Source organism: Triticum urartu, chromosome 3A (genome assembly GCF_056163025.1).
Source record: "Triticum urartu cultivar PI428250 chromosome 3A, HENAU_Tu73, whole genome shotgun sequence".
Taxonomy (NCBI): domain Eukaryota; kingdom Viridiplantae; phylum Streptophyta; class Magnoliopsida; order Poales; family Poaceae; genus Triticum; species Triticum urartu.
In genome coordinates, this window is record NC_141875.1 from 673702163 (window position 1) to 673723927 (window position 21765).

The following is a 21765-nucleotide window of genomic DNA, read 5'->3' on the forward strand; positions in this document are numbered from 1 at the left end:
CAAAGCAAAGATAAAATACTCTTTCCTTACAACTTCAAGTGAGTGTTACTGTCTTGTGCACATTCGGTACTCGAGGTTATAGTAATTTAACTGATGAGTTATGCATGCATGCGCAGTTTCCACTTTATTCTCCTAGAGATTAAGCTTGAGCGGGGAGAAGTAACCATCTTAGACTCAAGACAAAAACATCCTGAGGAGTATGCGAACATGACTCAAATGCTTGAGAAGTAAGTTCAATCGATCCTTATCCCACCATATCGGCAACTTTGTTCATTTCCTGATATCAAGTATTATTTTCTTTGTCTGGCAGGATTTGGAAAGAGTTCACCACAATTTCTCCGGGATTGCCAACCAAGCTACGATTTGAACACCCGAAAGTAAGTACTACTACCTAGTTCCGCGCATCTCACATTGATTCCAGCTAGTTTCCTCAATACCATTTAGCATGCTTGCTTATCAGTTTGATTGATCTCTATTTCTCGTAAAGTGATTGTGGCAGGAAGCCGGGAACGATTTCTGTGGATACTATGTTTGCGAGTTCATCTACAACACGGCGGCCTCTAATAAGCCGGGCTACTTTGAAAAAAATATGAAGTGCGTAAGAAAAAATATTCACAATTTTATTTTATTACCATCATTTGTGTTGAGTTTTATTCATACACATGTATTGACCCTCTTCTTCAATTTAGATCTCGCTGATGCGGGATGAACTCCTACCACATGATCGCATAAAAGCAACTCAAGAGGAAATCGTGGGATTTTTTCTTGACCACGTCATCAATGAAGCCGGAGAATACCATCTGCCACTTGACTTCACATGTTAGGGATTGCAAGAGATCTTATATTGTACGTATGTAGCTAGTAGCGTCGGATAGATATACGAAAACTTGTTGTTCGATCAATCTCTCGGAGAAGGAGGAGGTCGATCACTTCTCTTTGTATATGTTCATGATGATCTTGTTACTTAATGGTTTCCTTCATTTGCTTACTAGCTAGCGTGTCGCGAGTTCTCTCTATACGTATAGTACATAGAGCGTCGACCAAGCACGGAGATAAGAGAGGTCACTTCTCTCTATTAGCTAGCTAACACAATATAGGAAACCCCTAAATTAACCCTCCAAAACCCCCAACCCCCCCCCCCTTTAAAAAAACAAAAACCACAGCCCCTGAGCTGCTGACGCGTGGATGCTTTTTGGTCCCGGTTGGTGTTACCAACCGGGACCAAAAGCCCTCCTGCCTGGTCTCGCCGCAGCGGCCAAATGGAGCCTCACCTGTCCTGGTTCGTAAGCGAACCTGGACTAAAGGTCATGGGCTTTAGTCCCGACCCTTTAGTACCGGTTCCAGAACCGGGACAAATGGACCTCTGGAACCGGGACAAATGGGCCTTTTTCTACTAATGATGGATTTCTCCGGGTCATCTATGGGTGTTTTGGTTCGATCTTTGGTAGGATAGATCAACTTCTTGCAAATCGAGAAGCTTTCAAAAAACATCCTCAAGTCCGAAATGATCCCTGATTGTATTACATGTTTGCTTCTTGGAAATGGACAAGGTATCGTAGGATATTCACTATTAACTCAAATTTCACTTGGGTTTTCAGAGGGCTTGTCTTTTAAGATCGGTAATATTATCCTACTCAAAACCAAGTGTCATCTTATAGTTCCTTATATATTAGCTTATTGAATATATTAGTGCCTCCATTTCACCTTCTTTGGCGTTTTATACATTTTGAGTTAGTGTTTCCTATCTATAAACACAGGTGATTGTTTGTTTATTACTCGCTCCCGCTGTTGAACTAGTGCTTGCATAGACTAACCTTGTAGTGTATAGAGCCTATTTACTGTTATTTTAATGCATGTGTTGCCTATAATCAGTATGTATATTGTATATATACATAGATCTCTCATGCCCCTATTGTACAAGCGGCGCCACATCTAGGGAAGCGGAAAGACCACCTAGCATTAAACACTAAGTTGTGTTATGATTAAATAACTAAAATTGTTTATAATAATGTAATCATAGCTCATAATTCTTCTCCTTTTTTGGCAGCTTCAAAGATTCACTAGTTGTGATCCTGTATACAAAAGTAATATTACTTCTGAAAAGATTGGTTTAGGGGTTGTTTTCGTAATTCCATGTTGAACTAGGTCTAGGTCAACTTAAAGGGTTGGTTACAAGTAATTCCATGATCTTATTTAATTCCATTGGTCTTATTCTTCAGGTCAATTGCGAATTATTAGTTTACTGTGGTGCATATGTTTGTTAGTGCCTTTTAGAAAGGTTGCTACATTATTAACCTGTGGGATATGCTTATGAAGTGTTTGTGCCGTTTCATAGGATACATTTCTTAGTGCATAGGAGGACCTAATAAAACTTTGGAAGTTGTAACCCCAAAAGTTGCTAATTTGCAACTTCATTACGAAGGAATTTCTTCTACCATGGAAACTATTGTTTATTTGGAAAGCAAGTAACTTCCTTGATGATGTTTCTTTTTGTTTATATGCTGTGCATAATATACCTTGTTAATAGTAATAATTTAGTTCATTGGTTAAGAATCATTGTTGTAGCATTCTGTCCGAGTAGAAAAAAATGTTTATCTTTAAAGTAAGTGATTTCCCAATATACATGTGGAGAACATGACCACACGTTCTTAGTTGTGCTATTGCTAGTTTGGCACATGCTGTATATTATTTTCGTATTATGTTCACCCCTATATGCGACTTATCAAGATGATTTCCTACACCGAGTACAAAAAACTTGAAGAGAAATGAACTTTTGAGCACATGTGTTTTAACATGTTATGTATTTATGTGTCGTTATCTCCAAGCCATTTCTATTTTCAAATTGTAGAGTTCCAAAACAAGTACTCCCAGAAGAGCAAAGGCGGAGAAGCAAATACCTCATTTCAAGATCACCTCCCTCTCCCGAAAATTTCAGATCATACTACATATAACGTGAGGAACAAAACAAGTAAAGAGATGCTTGACATGAAATATTTGATATCCTTGCAGGGCGTTACAGGTGTGTGTATCGTCTATACATGTTCTACTGGATACTCTTAAAAAGAAATGAAACAATAACCTGAAATTGTTGATAAAAAAATCATCACTGAAATTTTGTAACAATCCTCCACTCATACATATCGAGGCCAACTCAATTGTTAATTTTCAGATATGTTATACATGAAACCCTCATCTTAGGACTGCGAGATCTATGAACTGCTGCTCATTAATCTTCAGCTACAAAATCTCTAAATTTATTCATCGGCTATGTAATCTATCAACATCTTTGCATCTGAGATGTATGAGTCAAGCACCTTCAGCTATCGAATCTTAGAATCTAAAGACGAAGTAATGCATCACCTCACGCAGGCGAATTGGGCACTTTGACTCTTGATAGAACCACGGTTTGATGCACAGGATGTGGAAGGTGTGGGTGTGGAAGCGCAGCAGCATGACAATCTCCTCGTCACCAGGCTCCAACTCCAGCCAATCAACCATACCAAGCAGGGTACCGCCTCTTTGCAGGCGCGGATTAAGTCCTCTGGATGGCTGAAAACTTGACATATCAGTAACAATGACAGGTGGATGTCAACGTCGAAGCAGCGTAGGACGACGCCCTCAAGGCTATCGATCTTGCTGCCGATGACATCGGTGAAGTCCCTTTGCGGGTGAAGATGGTACCCTAGTTACCGGGTGCGAGGTCGTCCTCGCCGGTGACAGGCCCGTCAGCGAGCATGCATGCCTTGTAGTTTCAGAAGACGGCAGGGTCCGTGCCCGATCGACGCGGTGGTCGAAGGGCGATCGGTCGTCGAACGAGGCATGGATGCGCAGGGAGCTCGGGAGATGGCTTGGCTTCAGGCGGTGAACAACGCCCAGGAAAACTCTACGGCAGCCATAGACGTCCGTCTCCATGACCTCGGCGGTGTGCCGCCACGGTGGGAACTGTTGGCGCCGAGCTCTCTGTCTCTCGCATGAACAAAGATAAAAGAAAGAGAAGACACAGGACACAGTAGTGTTTTTCCGGCGCACATACGCCTGCCACAATGACAGTCTTTTCCTCGAGCAACAACTCGAGACACACACACCTAAGCAGTACCGTAGAGGCCTTTGTATAGCAGGCTAGCACACACACCAGCACACTCACGCACACACGCAAGATCAACTGGCCGCCAACTAACTAGCATGCAACACCCACGTCTCCATGCATGCACCGCACTAGCTAACCTTACGAAACGGCCACACGGACTCGGCCATCTCCTTCCATGCATGCAGCTAACAACCCCTAACCGACACAAGATCAAGACTATGGCTAACAGGAACACCATGGCCCCGGAGCCTGCCCTCTCTCTCTATCTCTCTCTCTCTCTCTCTCTCTCTCTCTCTCTCTCTCATGAAACGAAATGAGCTTTGCACCATGGCGGATCGTCGGACGCGATTTCTTGTAGCCAAAGGAAGGAGGGCGCATGACCGGCTGTAAACTGATGGGATGCTACTGCGGGTCGCCTAGTGGAAACGGAAAGTGGACCCACTGTCTGTGACCGGGTGTAAACGACTAGCTTCAAGATTTCCTTTTTGCTCACTATAATTAATGTCGGTGAAGAATGGATACAGTTTAGAGACAACCAGGTGCTTTAATTTGCTGCCCTAGGGCATCATAAACTGATGTGCAGGGCAAAATGGAAAATATAACCAAAAAGTAAAACAAATTCAAATAGTAAACTCTTCGTGAAAGTATTTCACAGAACAAAACCTTTAGTTAGCGCCCAACGCGCAGGCGCTATGTGTTGTGTTGTAGCACCATTCTCACAGGCGCTACATATATAGCTAACCATATGTAATTATGTAGTCAATATATTTTTTGTAATATGGTCATCTGATTAATAAAAAGTGTTCAATGATTTTTTAAATATTCATGTAATTAAAAAAATTCATGCATTAGAAAATCATGTAATTAAAAAAGTGTGAGACATTCTTAAAAATTCATATAATTACAAATTTATTTGTTATGAAGAAATTAAAAGATGAAGGAATACTAGAATTGCAAAAAAAAACGTTGCAACAAATAGAACAGCCTGTTAGTGATAAAAAATGTTCACATTAAAAGTTTATTCTATGAACTATAGTGGTTTAGGCATCCCAAATATTTATTACCTCAATATATGTATCCTTGGCTCAAGGGTAAAGAAATCCTTGGTTCACGGGTAAAGAAATATATGCCTAGAGAAGGCAAGATTTGAAACACTAGAGTTGATGCAAAATATCATGCTTCATCTCCAAATGTTTTCCGTAGCAACGTAGTAGGATCATCAACCTTCTCCCGGGGGTACGGTGAGGAGCAAAAGATGCGAAGTTATTCCGAGCGTCACCTAGCTCCAAGTCCAGCATAGATATGACGCACACCATGCTCGGTATCGCAAGAGCTCCGGGAGCGGCAGCCTTTTTGCATGCGCGAATTAGGCAGTAGTAGAAAAATGGTCAAATGTGAAGCACGTTAGTGCCGGTTTGATTTTGAGCCGGCACTGATGTGTGCATTAGTGCCGGTTCCAATGGCTAGCCGGCTGCTCTCATTAGTAATGGTTCGTGGCAAACCTTTAGCACCGGTTCGTGCCACGAACCGGGACTAAAGTGAGTGGTGGCAGGATGTTGTCAGTCTGGGGCCCCTCTAGTACCTTTAGTACTGGTTCGTATCACGAACCGGTACTAAAGGTCGTCCTACATAAACCCTTCGTCCACCCGAGCTCGCTCTGTTCTTCCCCTTTCCCCTCTCCTCTCTGTTCTTCCCCTCTTCCTCTCGAGCTCATCACACATTTTTCCCAAGATTTGCCAAGATTTGAAGGCCCCCATCCATTCAAATGATCACAAAGGTTAGCAACTTTGTCCTTTCATCTCTCATTGCTAGATTAGCTCTTGCAATGCTTTATATAGTGATTGATTTGTGAGTTTAGTAATTTGGGAGGAATTATATGTGCTAGTATTTGATTTATATGAAATTTGATGTCAAAAATAACACTTAGTTTGCATATGTAGGTGTGGTTTACTTAGTGCCTTCTAAATCTCCGTCGTACCATAGTTGATCGCCCGCACCGTCCCGTCGCCGGCACCACCTTGTGGTGAGCCTCTTGTTCATGAATGTTTTATATAAAAAATTGATGTTTGTGTGATTTGGATATATAGTTACTCTTATAATTATCTTACCTGTACGTTGTTTGTTATAAATAGTGCCATGGTTTTGATATCCGTCCCCGTCAGCCCTCGTTCTTGTTATGATTCAGATGTGGTATATTCTCTTTTAAAACTAGTTGTTGCATTTCGTGTTTATGACAAATTATGCCCATCAAGTTGACATAGATATTTTTATCTAGGAGGTATGTGAACCGGAAATTCCAACCGACCCTATTGTCAAGAGGTTAAATTTAGTTGAAAGAGAAAACGAGTATTTGAAAGAAAAATTGAAAAGAATTGAGGGGGAGAAGATGGAATTGGAGTTGCATGTTGCCGATGTCGTCGATGATCACAAGATCAAGATGGAGAAAATGCGCTTGAAGATTAGAAAGATTAGAAAATATGCCATTGATAGTGAGGCTTGGTATCATTATGCTATTGGATCAATTGTTACCTTAGTTGCGATCTTGATCGCATTTGTTGTTGCATTTAAATGCTTTAGCTAGAGAGCTATTTGTTTGTTGCATTTAAGTGTTGTATGAACTTTATGTATGAACTTTTATTAATTTGGTCTTTTCGGTGTTGCGCAATGAAGATGAGTCGACAATGGATGTAGGATGACCGATGCTCTCGCGAGTTCATTAATGGCGTGCATACTTTTTTGCTTGCGGCTGAGGCAAACAAGCGGGCGGATGGTTTTATGCCTTGTCCATGTGCTGGCTGTAAGAATGATCACAATTACTCTACGTCAAGAACCATTCACGTCCACCTGTTTGAGTCCGGTTTCATGCCCCACTATAATGTTTGGACCAAGCACAGAGAAAGAGGGGTTATGATGGAATACAATGAAGAAGAAGAGGACGACGACAGCTATCCTGGCCATGGGTTCCATGAATACGATGATATAACAATGGGGGAAGAAGCTGAGCCGGCAATGCGGGAAGAAGCTAAAGAAGAGGCATCAGATGAGCCCGCTGATGATTTAGGTCGGGCCATTACCGAAGCAAGGAGAAACTACGCAAGTGATTTGGAGAAGAAGAAGTTGCAGCGCATGTTAGAGGATGACAAGAAATTGTTGTACCTGAATTGCGAAGCTGACAAGAAAAAGTTGGGCACCACACTGGAATTGCTGCAATGGAAGGCAGAGAATGTTGGGGAACGTAGTAATTTCAAAAAATTTCCTATGCACACGCAAGATCATGGTGATGCATAGCAACGAGAGGGGAGAGTGTTGTCTACGTACCCTCGTAGACCGGCAACGGAAGCGTTGACACAACGTAGAGGAAGTAGTCGTACATCTTCTCGATCCGACCGATCCAAGTACCGAACGTACCGCACCTCCGAGTTCTGCACACGTTCAACTCGGTGACGTCCCTCAAGCTCCGATCTAGCAAAACGTTGAGGGAGAGTTTCGTCAGCACGACGGCATCATGACGGTGATGATGTTCTACCGACGCAGGGCTTCGCCTAAGCACCGCTACGATATGACCGAGGTGGAATATGGTGGAAGGGGGCACCGCACACGGCTAAGGAACGATCACGAAGATCAACTTGTGTGTCATGGGGTGCCCCCTTGCCCCCGTGTATAAAGGAGGGAGTGGGGGAGGTGCGGCCGACCCTAGGGGTGCGCCTAGAGGAGTCCTACTCCCACCGGGAGTAGGACTCCCCCCTCTTGCCTTGTCGGAAAAGGAAGGGGGAAGGGAGAAAGAGGAAAAGGGGGCGCCGCCCCCCCCCTTCCTTGTCCTATTCGGACTAGGGGGAGGGGGTGCAGCCTGCCCTGGCCGGCCCTCCTCTTCTCCCTTATGGCCCATGTAGGGCCAATAACCCCCCGGGGGGGGGGGGGGGTTCCGGTAACCCCCCGGTACTCCAGTAAAATCCCGATTTCACTCGGAACGTTTCCGATATCCAAATATAGGCTTCCAATATATCAATCTTTATGGCTCGACCATTCTGAGACTCCTCGTCATGTCCGTGATCACATCCGGGACTCCAAACAACCTTCGGTACATCAAAACACAAAAACCCTAATTACGATCGTCACTGAACTTTAAGCATGCGGACCCTACGGGTTCAAGAACTATGTAGACATGACCGAGACACGTCTCCGGTCAATAACCAATAGAGGAACCTAGATGCTCATATTGGCTCCTACATATTCCACGAAGGTCTTTATCGGTCAGACCGCATAACAACATACGTTGTTCCCTTTGTCATCGGTAAGAAACTTGCCCGAGATTCGATCGTCGGTATCTTAATACCTAGTTCAATCTCGTTACCGGCAAGTCTCTTTACTCGTTCCGTAATACATCATCCCGCAACTAACTTATTAGTTGCAATGCTTGCAAGGCTTGAGTGATGTGCAATACCGAGAGGGCCCAGAGATACCTCTCCGACAATCGGAGTGACAAATCCTAATCTCGAAATACGCCAACCCAACAAGTACCGTCGGAGACACCTGTAGAGCACCTTTATAATCACCCAGTTACGTTGTGACGTTTGGTAGCACACAAAGTGTACTTCCGGTAAACGGGAGTTGCATAATCTCATATTCATACGAACATGAATAAGTTATGAAGAAAGCAATAGCAACAAACTAAACGATCAAGTGCTAAGCTAACGGAATGGGTCAAGTCAATCACATGATTCTCCTAATGATGTGATCCCATTAATCAAATGACAACTCATGTCTATTGTTAGGAAACATAACCATCTTCGATCAACGAGCTAGTCAAGTAGAGGCATACTAGTGACACCCTGTTTGTCTATGTAGTCACACATGTATTATGTTTCCGGTTAATACAATTCTAGCATGAATAATAAACATTTATCATGATATAAGGAAATAAATAATAACTTTATTATTGCCTCTAGGGCATATTTCCTTCAGAGAATGGTGTATCTGACAAGGTATTTGGGAAGTTGTTGGTAATGATAAAGAATATGCTTCCAAAGGACAACGAATTTCCTGAGAGTACGTACGAAGCAAAGAAGGCTGTCTTCCCTCTAGGGTTAGAGGTGCAGAATATACATGCATGCCCTAATGGCTGCATCCTCTACCCCGGTGAGTACGAGGATTTAACTCTTGCCCGGTATGCTGTGCATTGTGCTATAAGATCAGCCGCGATGACCCTAGTGATGTCGAGGGCAAGCGCCCCAGGAAGAAGATTCCTGCCAAAGTGATGTGGTATGCTCCTATAATACCACGGTTGAAACGTTTGTTCCAAAACAAAGAGCATGCCTAGGCGATGCGATGGCACAGTGAAGACCGTAAGAAAGACGGAAAGTTGAGAGTACCCGCTGACGGGTCGCAGTGGAGAAAAATCGAGAGAAAGTAAAGGAAGGAGTTTACAGGTGACGCAAGGAACATATGGTTTGGTCTAAGCGCAGATGGTATTAATTCTTTTGGGGAGCAGAGCAGCAACCATGGCACCTTTCATGTGACTCTATGTTTGTATAACCTTCCTCCTTGGTTGTGCATGAAGCGGAAGTTCATTATGAAGCCAGTGCTCATCCAAGGCCCTAAGCAACCCGGCAACGACATTGATGTGTACCTAAGGCCATTAGTTGAAGAACTCTTACAGTTGTAGAATGAATCAGGTCTATGTGCGTGGGATGAGCACGGACAGGAAGAATTTGACCTAAAGGCGTTGCTATTCGTGACCATCAATGATTGGCCTGCTCTTAGTAACCTTTCAGGACAGACAAACAAGGGATACCGCGCATGCACGCACTGTTTGGATGATACCGACAGTATATATTTGGATAATTGTAGGAAAAATGTGTACCTGGGACATCGTCGATTTCTTCCGAGCAGGCATCCCGTAAGAAAGAAAGGCAAGAATTTCGAAGGTGAGGCGGATCACCGGACGAAGCCTCGCCACCGTACTTGTGCTAATGTACATGATATGGTCAAGGTTTTGAAGGTAGTCTTTGAAAAGGGTCCTGGCGGACAATGTGTTCCGAATAACGCTGACGGACGCGCACCCATGTGGAAGAAGAAATCTATATTTTGGGACCTGCCCTATTGGAAAGACCTAGAGGTCCGCTCCGCAATCGACGTGATGCACGTGACAAAGAATCTTTGCGTGACCTTGCTTGGCTTCTTGGGCGTGTATGGGAAGACAAAAGATACACCTGAGGCATGGGAGGACCAGCAATGTATGCACAGAAAAGATGGCATACATCAGGGTCATGCCAGCTACGCTCTTACCAAAGAAGAGAAGGAAATATTCTTTAAATGCCTTCTCAGTATTAAGGTACCGTCTGGCTTCTCGTCGAATATAAAGGGAATAATAAATATGGCAGAGAAAAATTTCCAGAACCTAAAGTCTCATGACTGCCACATGATTATGACGCAACTGCTTCTGGTTGCATTGAGGGGGCTTCTACCGGAAAACGTTCGATTAGCCAATGTGAAGCTATGTGGATTCCTCAATGCAATCTCTCAGAAGGTAATCGATCCAGAAATCATACCGAGATTACAGAATGATTTGGTGCAATTTCTTGTCAGTTTTGAGTTGGTGTTCCCACCATCCTTCTTCAACATCATGACGCACGTCCTAGTTCACCTATGCGAAGAGATTAACGTTTTGGGTCCTGTATTTCTACACAATATGTTCCCCTTTGAGAGGTTCATGGGAGTCTTAAAGAAATATGTTCATAACCATGCTAGGCCAGAAGGAAGCATCTCCAAGGGCCATGAAAATGAGGAGGTCATTGAGTTTTGTATTGACTTTATTCCTGACCTTAAGCCGATTGGTGTTCCTGAGTCACGGCATAAGGGCAGACTGGATGAAAAAGGCACGCTAGGAGGGGATCAAATAATATGTATGGACGAACATTCTCTCACTGAAGCACACTACACAGTTCTACAGAATTCCGCCTTGGTGGCTCCGTATATGGACGAACACAAGAATTTTCTACTCTCCAAACACTCGGAGTGGTCTGATGACTGGATTACACGTGAACAAACGAGGACTTTCGCCGGCTGGTTGCAGACATGTACCATGCATGACGCCTCTATTGAAGATGACATGTACTTGTTGTCCTAGTTACCATCTTCGAATATAATGACCTTCAAGGCCTAGAAGCAAGGCACGCGGACTTGGCACTCAAATTCCAGCGGCAGCAGCAGCAGATCGACTCACTTAGCCAGGAAAGGGGGTCTCAGCAGCGGCAACAACTAGCGGATGTTCCAGCATTGGATAGCACCGTCCCATCCATGCCAAGAAGCAGCGTTGGTTCCGCCCCGGGCGACGCACTGCTGGATAGATACCCTGTGGGTGACATCATAGAGAACACTAACTGTGAGCTACACTTCAAAATGAAGAACATATCCATGAAGGTGGCGGACGCTGTTGCTTTTACTAATACCCCCGAAGCAACCTTCCATTGCAACCCGATTCCAGCAGGCTATGATCGTGTCTTGGTTGATGAGGTGGTGGACCAATATTCGGGGCTAGAGCTTGACATTCCTGGAGGTGACGACGAGCACACACTGGGAGAGGCCATACATTGTATCATCCTACGGAGAAAGGATTGCATCATCTTTCGAAGGCCACCGACACCGCGTCAGCCGACTCCTCCTCGAAGTCCGCCACCGAGTCAGCAGACTCCCGCTCCTCCAAGTCCACGAACGCGTGAGCCGACTCCTCCTCGAATTCTGCCACCGTGTCAGCAGACTCCCACTCCTCCAAGTCCATGAACGCGTGAGCCGACTCCTCCTCGAAGTCCGCCACTGTGTTAGCAGACTCCCGCTCCTCCAAGTCCACCAGTGCGTGAGCAGACTCCTGCTCCAACTCAGCCACGTCAGCCGTCTCGGCCGCCTCAGCAATCACAGAAGAGAGCCACCGCAGCTATGGTGTGTAGAGGTAAGAGTCGAGGTAGTCCAGGAGGTACATGTGAAGGCAAGCGATATAAATATGGTCCAAGCCTCACTCCTCTTCCCCAGAGGGCTTATGACATGACCGAGGAGCAAAACGCAGCCATAGTGCAGGCCCAACTGGACGCCCATTTTGGACCGAAACCGCCACCACCGCCAAAGGAGAAAGTGACTGAGAAAGTTGTTGACCACTTTATTCATATGGCAAGAAAACCAGCTCCCAAGCCTGTTGACTCAGACTATGAGCACCAAATCAGGAAGGCACATCGAGCACGACTACAGAAAGAAGCAAGCTCGACCTCGAGCCAACAAGTAGCTGTCAAAAAAATGCGGGAAACCGTTCCCCAGCTGGGAGAACAGGCGGCGCAATCGATCCCCACGCTTGTTGTGCCAGCAACACATGAGAGTACGCGCGCCCTATATTATTGTGGGCAAGCCGTTCCCCAGCTGGACAATCTGGTAATAACCGAGGAGCATATAAGCTAGGATAAAATGCTCGGTATCAGTGTTGGACAACTCCTCGAGATCGAGCCCATCTCTCCACTTAGAGAGGAGGAAATAAAACGGAAATATGTCCGGGGCCAACATTTGGTCGAGCCAGACAAGGTCAATAACCTCCCAACGAGAATGTATGAATTGCATCAATGGTACATGAACATTACCAAGATTTCCAATCGAGAGTCCCTCATGGTGAATGTCAAGGAGGAGCATTACTTCCATGAGAAAGCTCTGTCCGTTGAGTATTCAAAACTATTTCAGTTATACAATCAAGACGCACTCGACAAATATCTCGTCAGTTGCTATTGTCTGTAAGTGATTTCTTTTTGTAATTTAAGTCTCAAGCTAGTTGTAGTGATCATTTTGATCAATCATTACCTATAATTATCCTCACTATATTCTTTTCTGTGGTATTATGCAGGATGAAGATGTATGAAATGAAAAAATATGGACCCTATGGCATTGGGTTCATTGACCCAAATACCGTTAATGAACACACGTGGAAAATTCCAAGTTGTCGAGCAAGTTTAGAGGAAAGCATGCTATAGTTCTTCAAGCGCCTCAATACCAATGAAGATATACTACTTTCTTACAACTTCTTATGAGTCACACTGTCTTGTACTACAAATTCTGTTTTTGCTTACTAGGTAGCTAGATGTTAATAATTAAGTGTATAGGGTTTAGGGTATAGTTGATTAGTTTTGTGCACGTGCCCGCTTAATTAAGACATGCAAACATGTGCGCATGCAGTTACCACTGGATCTTGTTAGTCATTAAAGTTAATAAAGGAACAGTTGAAGTACTGGACTCACTACTTAAGGAAGAAAGTGACTTCGCCATCGTGAAGGGGATACTCGACAGGTAATTTCAGTCATTATTAACTATATATAGGCCTATTTAATTAATTCGTCATTTCCTGATATCAACTATTTAATAAACCCTTTATTCATTTTCTTTGCTGGCGGGCAGGGCTTGGGCAAAGTTCATCAAGGTGACTCCAGGCAACTGGAAAAAAAAACTGTATTGGTGGCGCCCCAAGGTAAGTAATTAAGTAGTACTTGCTAGCTAGCTAACTTCTCTTTAATTCCTGTTTCAATACCATTAATTAATTAGGATGCTTGATTAATCATTATCTGATTAAATTCCATTCTCGTAAAGGCTCTGAGGCAGGCGCCGGGGACTGATCTGTGTGTATACTACGTTTGCGAGAACATTCGCATGATGGTGTTCGAAAGGAGCAAATCTAATAGACACCAATGGATACATTTGCCAGAACACTATTCACAAATTTTACATCATGCATTATTGATATCTAGTCACACAATTAATACACACACATATTGATCTCCTTCTTAACAGTTTAAAGATGTGCGGGAGCAGCTACTACCAACGGAGCGCACACTAGCACTTCAAGAGGAAATAGCGGGATTTTTGCTTGACCGGGTCATAGATCCCAAAGGAAAATACTAGTACCCGCTACCGCCCCATGAACCACTTGTCATCGTGCTCCGAAGGCAACAAGGGAACATGTAGGAGAAATTGTATATATATATATATATATATATATATATATATATATATATACACACACACACACACATGTGTATATGTGAATAATTAATGGTGGTTGTGAGACATTCGACGATATATATATAGGATCAGTTCTACAAGAAAATCTATTTATATATATGCATAACATTTCCGAGGTAATCTTATGACCATTTCATAATTAAATTACCCAAGGTGCAAAATAAGTTATTCTTCACCCGAGGTAATCTTATGACCATTTTATAATTAAATTACGTTTGGAATTCAAATAGTTACATTCCTATTGATTCACTACGTAAAATTTGACATAAGAAAATAAAAATATAGGTCATAAGACAAGAAAATTTGCATTTTATGTGTATTTTGGACTATATTTTTACGTTTGTAATTTTACATAACATAAAATATTTTTTACGGCGATTATATATTACGGTCTCTTTTTGCGTCGGAAATAAAACAAAACTTACGGAACGTAAAATTACGGTGCATTGATGGTAAAATAGAGGAGGGGGTGAAGAATAACTATTCCTCACCCAGGGTGATGAATAGCGCGACCCTATATATATATATATATATATATATATATATATATATATATATATATATATATATATATATATATATATATATATATATTATTACTATTCATCATTCAGGGTGCAGAATAAGTATTTCTTAAACCGAGGTAATCTTACGATCATTTCATAATTAAATTACGTTTAGAATTCAAATAGTTACATTCCTATTGATTCACTATATAAAATTTGACATAAGAAAATAGAAATATAGGTCATTAGACAAGAAAATTTGTAGTTTATATGTATTTTAGACTATGTTTTTACGTTTGTAATTTTACATAACATAAAATATTTTTTACGGTGATTATATATTTTCTTATGGTCTCTTTTTATGTCGGAAATAAGACAAAACTTACGGAACGTAAAATTACGGTGCATTGATGGTAAAATAGAGGGGGGTGAAGAATAACTATTCCTCAACTAGGGTGACGAATAGCGCGACCCTATATATATATATATATATATATATATATATAAAGGAAAAATAACATGTACAATATATAGGATCGGTTCTACGAGAAAATCTATTTATATATATGCATAACATGTACAATATGTAGTATCGTAAAATACCAGCAAACAAAAAAGAATTAAATGGAAAACACAAAATTAAAGGAAAAATAAAAAATAAAACAAAAACCCCCAAACATTTAGTACGGGTTGGTGTTACCAACCGGTACTAATGGTCTACCCGCACCCGGGCCTGGCTCGTGCCACGTGGTGGCACTTTAGCGCCGGTTCGTGCCGAACCGGTACTTAGGGGGGGGGGCTTTAGTCCCCACTCTTTAGTGCTGGTTGTAGAACCGGCAATAAAGACCCTTACGAACCGGCGCTAAAGCGCGATTCTGCACTAGTGAGAGCATATGGCTCGCAGTAGACCAAACATTCCTGGAGTGACGACAGGAGGATGTCAATGTCAAGGCACTGGACGAGCACCCATGGCTATCGATTTGGTGGTCGACCACGATGGTATTGTACATTGGCAGGTGAGCCAGATCCCCTAGTTGGCCAATTGCTTGGGCGAGGTCGTACTCGGTGCTCACCGGCCCATCGACGAGTATCCCGTGGATGAACCCATGACAATTGCAGTGTCCACGACCTCGACATTGTGGTCGAAGGGTGCCTGGTCATCATCGAACGAGGCAAGGATGATCCACATCGCTGTTGAGTGGGCCTGGATCCCTATCATGCGCCTCGCATGCGACACAACCACGTAGTCGTGGATGCACATGGAGGTCGGGAGATCGCTCCCCTTGAGGAGGGGGACGATGCGGAGGAAAACTCTCCCATAGCCGACGACATGTGTCGCTGTGACGACTGCCATGGCTAAGGTGGCAACACCATGGACCCGGCGCCAGCTCTGTCTCCCCAAGGAAACGAAATGAGCTCTATTGTCATCTCATACACACCATGGTGGACTGTAGAGCTGGAAACAATGGGCGTAAACTCAAGGGAAGTTGTTGAGGGCCTCCTACTAGGAACGGGAAATTTTGCATGATGAGTTTGAAAACATTCCATTTGCGCGCTAATTAATGTCGGTAAAGACCGCAAACAGCTCTAAGAGAACTGTGTACTTTTATTTACTGCATGAGGGATTCATATACTGACGTGCCCATATTATCATTGTGAGATGATGGAGTACTACAGCTTATAAGATCAGAGCAAGATTCAGTAAGATGAATATTACATAGATTACTAAGGTGATAAGTTCATAGACCTCTTTGCGGCAGAGGAGCAATTCATAGATTAGAAAATGTTCATGTAATTACAAAAGTGTTTCTCACATTTTTACAAAGAAATTCATGTAATTTAAAAAGTGCTCGGTCAATTTTCATAAACGTTTGTGTCATTAGAAAAAAACCATTATTAGAAATCCACGTACTAAAAGAACTGTTTGATACATTTATTGAAATTTGGATGTAATTAAAAAAAGTGTTGAATGCATTTTAAAATATGTTTGAGTTTTTAAAAAATGTAACCATGTAATAAGTAGTCAATATATTTTAGTAAGATGGCCATGTGATTAAAAAGTGTTCAATTGTTTTTAAAATATTCTTCAAATTAAAAAAATTCATGCACTAGAAGATAATGTAATTAAAAGAATAAACTTTAGATGAACAACACGCATGAGAACTCTCCCGCAGCCGCAGGCGCGGTGGCAGCACCATGCTCCTGGCGCCCGCTCTCTTGAGGGGATAGACGTCGTGGTCCACCGTGTTGCGGACGGGGACAGGATTTGCCTCCTTGCCGTGGCACATGTCCAGCGTGATGTAGCTGGGCGGACGGATCTCGGCGTCGAGCTGGTTGATGAGGTCTGTAGCGGAGCGCCAGATGTTGCCGCCGACCGCTTCCTGGCTAGGCAGACGCACGCACTTGAACTGACAGACGTCGGGGCTGGACTTGCCGGGGCCGTAGGTGGCGGAGACGACATTGTAGTTGCCGTCCTAAACGTACAGCTTCATGAACCATTGCAACGACTACAGAAAACTAAACCGAATGAAATTCTCAACTAAACACTCACATCCATGGTTATGATGTCGATCCCAGACTCAACTCATGCAAATATGGTTTCAGGCTATAACTTGCCGACTGGAAAGTGCAAACACGGCAAACCAAGCACAAGAAATACAAGCAAACAGTTCAGTTTAAGGTGTCTTAGCGCTGCGTCCAACCCAATGATACAATCCATAACAATGACAGAAAGGTTCGTGATCATGACAACCGAAAGTGAAGGCGAAAGGTTCATGACAGTTGGAAAAGAGGGTAAACATACAGGAAACTTTGCCGATCGATCACTGATCGACCCCGTAATTGATGCTCAGCTCGCTCATCGGCGGGATGGTCTCCATAGAGAAGACCATCAGGTGGGGGCATGACTCGTCTTCATCGCCACAGACCACGACCTAGACTAAGGCGTTCGGCGGGAACCTGCTGTGCCAGATATAGGCCACGATGTTCTTCCTCTTGGACACGTCGAGCACGTACGTCGGTGCCGGGCACTGCACGAACCCGGGCGGTTCCTCGCCGTCGTCTTGAAGCGCAGCCGCGGGGGCGTACCCCGACTCAATCCACCTCGGGGGAAACTTCCTTGGCTCGATGAAGCGGGCCCGCTCCTCCGGTATTGGCATTGGCATTCGCATTGGCAATGCGGGGGTGATCCGCGGGGAGCACTTCCCCGGTGAACTCGTAGAGGAATGCACCAAGCTGGATCAGGTCCACTTTGTCTCGTTGGAGCAGAACACCTCCAGCCGGTGCTTCATCCCACGCTGGGTCATCCAGTTGGGTCAGTTCGCCGGGCAACCGTACGACGTGCCACACATACACTGTTGGAGATCCATATTCGGTTCGCATGGTTTCCCAGTACTCAAGTGGATCCGAGTGGGATTAGTCGTTTCTAATAGTTGAGTTCATTTGCCCTGGGGTGTGGTCGGACTTCCTATCAACCTGGCTGTTGGGTTGCCCTGGCTGATCCTATTTCCGGCCGTTTGTTTGATCAGCGTAGCAACATTGTAGGTAAGGGTGTGGTACCCACTATCGGTCCCATTTAAACTCATGGAATTGAATTTTCCCCTTTGCAGATTACTCATGGATTTTGCCGTCCGCGCCTAGGCACGGGCCGTAATGCGCAGATGGTACGCCGAAGCAGGTTCAATGGTCTCATGGGTCGTCAGACGAAGGAATATGAAGGGGCGAGCGGCGTCAGCTGATGCGATGGCCCACTATGACTGACGATGGCGGCCTAGTGCCCTAGTGGTCGCTGGGGACGCTCGGCGGTTTGGTGGCACAAGAGAGAATTAGATGGGATGAGCAGGCCGAGTGACATGAGATGTGATGGCGATGGAGTGCAATTATGGGTCATGCGGTATTGGGAAAGTACAAGGAAGTTGCAGCATTTTTTTATGAACTATTGGACCAAGTAACCGTTTTTCTAGGGTTTGATTGGTAGGGCGGTATGCTTGCTGGCATTTTCTTCCCGTCGGCCCGCTCCAGGATAAGCTATATATGTAGTATAATTTACTGTGAATTGTTTGGCACGCTACATCTACCGTTGTTTTATTCTTGAATCTTGAAAATAGATGACAAAATTAGTTTGAAAAACGGTGAAGAAAGAGATGCCTTTGTGTGTCTCTAAAATGTAAGTAGGTATACACAGACATTTGGATATGCCTTTTACATATACCCTACACAAAATTGGACATATAATGGTAATCCGAAAACATTTTTTCCCGATATACACAGTCGCCTCCCTGCTCTATAACCCCATTTCCCCATATACACAATCTTTGGGAATTTTTTTCGAAGAAGTAGTAACGCCCATCCAGATCCCGGCACACACAGCCGCGGCTCTATTGCCCTTTACGGCTTGCGAAGTTGAAACTCCAGAATTCCGGCGACGGTCAAGCGGAGGATCTCGAAGCACCGACCGCCGATCCGAGGAGGAGGCGATGCCACCGGGCGGAGGCCGGTGTGTCGGCACGGAGCCGCACCGCCTTCTGACAACTGGCTAGCGCGATGAGGGAGGTCCGTCCCGTCCTACGCCGCCGTTCCCCACCTTTGCTTCTTAGTTCTGCTCCACGTCTCCTCTTTTCCGATCTATCTTATGTTCACATAATGGAATCAGGACCTTATTGAGCCAGCCACTTCTTTTATCTGTAGACGAGCCCTCTGCTCCGACCCGGCCATCGAAAGGAGCGTGCCGCAGACCCTCTCCGGATTCTTCCACACCCACCACTCAGGCGGCAGTCTCCTTTTCAGCAATCTGTCTGGGGGAGGCGCCCCCCTGGTCGACGCTTCACACCCTTTCCTTCGCGGGAGCTATGCTAGGGTCAAGCTCGAACAATGCATCTGTAGCCTTCTCTGCAAATGCTGGTAATCGGAAGAAGATGAGGAATGTGATTACATCGTGTGCAATCCTATGATGGGGCAGTGAACTGTGTTGCCTCCTATAGTATGATAGGATGAAGAGGATGATGAACCTGCGCACTTCAAACTCGCACAGCCTTCCAGACTTCTTTTTGACATGGTCATTCTGTTCCGCTTTGTGGTGTACACCCCTGGTAGAGATGCACGACGACGTGGCGATGTACTCATCGGAAACCGGGCGATGGACTCGGAACAACTGTGAGTGGGGGGGGGGTGGATAACAGAGAGCATCCGTCTTTTACTGCAGAATGTGCTTTTTTGAATGGCCTGATGCATTTTATGCATTTGGTGATCGAGGAACCTATTATAGCTGCAATGGACTCAGAGGGGGATGTTTGTGGGGAAATTGCTCTCCCGGAAGGAATGGAAGAAGCCAGGTCTAGTTATAGCTCAATTGGATACTCTCAGGGGAAATTGCATGCTTGGTATATGGTTCCTTATTATTACCAACTCTCTGTGTGTATATTGTTGCATATACATAGTTTAAACATATGTTAGTTTCATTGTGGCCTACAAGTGTTGAATGCATTTTAAAACATGTTTGAGATTTTGGAAAATGTAATCATGTAATAAATAGTCAATATGTATTAGTAATTAAGATGGTCATGTGATTAGAAAGTGTCAACTGGTTTTTTAAATATTCTTGTAATTAAAAAATTTCATGCATTACAAAATCATCTGATTAAAAAAGTGTGTGACTCATTCTTACAAAAATCATATAATATGAGATTTACTTGGTGTGAAAAAAATAAAAGTTGAGGGACCACTAGGAATGCAAAAAAAAAGTTAAGACAAATAGAGCAGCAAGTTAGGGACCCAAATATTCACATTTGAAGTTTATTCTTTCAACTATGATTGTTTAGGAATCCCAAATATTTATTACCTCAATATATTATCCTTGCAGGGCGTTATAGGTGTGTGTATCGTCTATATATGTTGTACTGTATTCTCTTAAAAAGAATTGAAACAATAAACTGCAATTGTTGATAAGAAAATCATCACTTAATTTTTTTTTGACAAGTCCTCCACTCATACATATCGTGGCCAACTCAATTACTAATTTTCGGATAAGTTATACATGAAACCCTCATCTTAGGACTGCGAGATCTATGGACTGCTGCTCATTAATTGAAACCATATTCAGCTACAGTATCTCTGAATTTATTCATCAGCTATGTAATGTATCAACATTTTTGCATCTGAGATGTATGAATCAAGCACCTTCAGCTATCTAATCTCAGAATCTAAAGCCGAAGTAATCCATCACCTCACGCTGGCAAATTGGGCACTTCGAGTCTTGATAGAACCACCCTTTGATGCATGGGATGTGGAGGGCGTGGGTTTGGAAGCACGGCAGACTGACAATGTCCTCGTCACCAGTCTCCAACTCCAAATGGCAAATCACGCATTCCTGACCGGGTGTGCCAGAGTTCCTGCAGTAGCGTCGGCCTCTTAGCACGTGCGGATTAGGGCCTATGGACGGCTGTAAACCAAACATACCAGCAGTGACGACACGTGGATGTTGATGTCGCAGCGCGGGGCGACGCCCTCAAGGCTATCGATCTTGTGGCCGATCTCATCGGCGAAGTCCATTTGCGGGTGATCATCGTCTCCCCAGTTCCGGAAGACGGCAAGGTCCGCAACCTAGATGCGGTAGTCGAACGACGCCCGGTTGTCGAACGAGGAGTCGATGCTCCACCCTGCCGGCGAGTTGCTGTGGGTCCTGATCCTGCGCCTCTCGTGCGACAGAACCACGTCGCCGTGAATGCGCAGGGAGCTCAGAGATGGGTCGGCTTACGGTGGTGGAAGATGCGTAGGAGAACTCTCCCACAGCCGTAGACGTGCGTCTCGGTGACCTCCGCTGTGTGCGGCCACGGTGGCAACACCATGGCGCCGGCGCCTGTTCTTTCTGGAAACAAAATGAGCTCTATCGGACGCGATTTCTTATAGGCGAAGGAAGGAAGAAGGAAGTCATGGGCATGACCGGCTGTAAACAAAGGAATCTGTTGAGGGTTTCCTACTGGAAACGGAAAGTGGGCCCACTGCCTGTGACCGTTGGAAGAGTAATGCATGACTAACTTGAAGACTTTCCCTTTTGCTCCCCGTAATTAATGTCGGTGAAGACTGGATACAGTTTAAAGACAAACCAAAAAATGGTCTGCTTTAATTTGCTGT

At 44.2% G+C, this 21765-nt stretch overlaps 1 pseudogene; it reads left to right on the plus strand.

Annotated features, from left to right (window-relative positions):
• The first annotated feature begins 207 nt into the window (after positions 1-207).
• On the plus strand, positions 208-13663 carry LOC147981383 (uncharacterized; annotated as a pseudogene).
• The last annotated feature ends 8102 nt before the right edge of the window (positions 13664-21765 follow it).